This window comes from Octopus bimaculoides, chromosome 8, assembly GCF_001194135.2.
Source record: "Octopus bimaculoides isolate UCB-OBI-ISO-001 chromosome 8, ASM119413v2, whole genome shotgun sequence".
Taxonomy (NCBI): Eukaryota; Metazoa; Mollusca; class Cephalopoda; order Octopoda; family Octopodidae; genus Octopus; species Octopus bimaculoides.
This window is the reverse complement of record NC_068988.1, coordinates 30,576,481-30,578,165: the sequence shown is the minus strand read 5'-3', so window position 1 is coordinate 30,578,165 and position 1,685 is coordinate 30,576,481.

Here is a 1,685-nt window from a genome sequence, read left to right as displayed (position 1 = left end):
GAAATTATCATGCAAGTGGCTGAGTATTCCACAGAGACATGTGCCCTTCATGTAGTTCTCAAGGAGATTCAGCATGACGCAATGTATGTGACATGGCTGTCCCCTTTGAATTACAGGTACAGCTCATTTTTGCCAGCTGAGTGAACTGGAGCAGCAAGTAGAAATAAAGGACCTTGCTCAAGGACACAATGTGCCATCAGGAATTGAACTCACAACGACTGTCAGCAGAATATTCTAACCATTAAGCCAGACACCTTCTCAAACATTTTCATAATATAAAGCAGTTCTTCCTAAATTAGGTTCCAAAAAAAGTCCCAGAGTTTCATGAAAAACTCTTGCGTTTCCATGACCAAACTCTGAGGTGCCAGAAAATAAGATTCTTTTTAATAAAATTTCATAAAAATTAATAAAAAAAATTGCATTCACTATTTTCCAAGCAATATTTTACTATAAGCTTTGTTTATCATGTGAATAAATACTTTCTCTAAAGCAACTTCTGTTTCATTAAATTTACTTGGATGGAGTCTGCTTATAATCCCTAAGAAATTCATCTTGGATTCCTGCAACAAGATAATTTTGGAAAGCACTGATATGAAAGAAATGAACCTTTTCATAATGTAAAGTCTGAAAGGCATTTTAATGTGCATTTAACTATTTCTGCCCTCCATTTCTATTAGAGAATCAATTAAGAATTTTTCATAGACAGTGGAACCTTGGTTTACGAATTTAACTTATTCCTGAAGGCTGTTTGTCATCCAAAATGTTTGTAAACCAAAACTATTTTTCAAGTAGGAAACTCAATAAAAGAAATGACAAATTCAAGCTGGGTTGTGCACTGAGCAAAAGTTAAACAGCAACTGGGGGCTCTTCTACTTTGGAAGGCAGGCTCAACATATGTGGCTGTTAATGCGCAGACACATGCTGAGGCTGCACCATTTGTATAATTTCCTCATTGATGAATGGGCGTGGTCTTCTTTTTATAAGGCACATTTTACACTTGGGAGCTGCAGTACAGCATCAAGAAAATTCCAAGATTGGGCACCTTATCATCTGGCACTCACTGCTCAGATAAACAATGCTGTTGGAACGTATGCTTTTGTAACATAAAGAGGATGACAAGTGGGTAAGAGTGTGACATTATCAGGGAAGCCCTAGCAGCTGGAGGGGACAAACTGGCTGGTCTGTTTAGGAGGATTTCTGAGTCGGGAACTATTATGAATAACTTCCAGAAATACTTAGCTTAGCAGTGCTACCAAGGGGCATACCATTAGGTATGCCCAAGGAGTGATAAATTTTCTATCACTTCTACAGTGGCCTCTGTTCCTCAGATCTGGTCGATTGCATTGTATCTCCATTAAGACACTCCTTCCTTGCTCATCACTCCTCCTACTTTGGTCATCCTATACTTGACACCAGTTATTTCAATCGGCCCTTTCTCACCAGAACACTAACTTTCCAGATTTCATTTTTCTCATCCGCCACGTTTTACCAGCCACCATCTGCAATTGTTCGAGTGGAACATTAAATGTATTGATGTCATCAGTTTCAGAGAACCTGGGAAATCCATGGCCATTGCTCTTCCACCAGATTATTAAATAAAAAAAAACTAAAAATAGAAAAGCCAAAACTTACCGCAGTTAGTTTCATCAGATCCATCACCACAATCGTCATATTGGTTACATCGC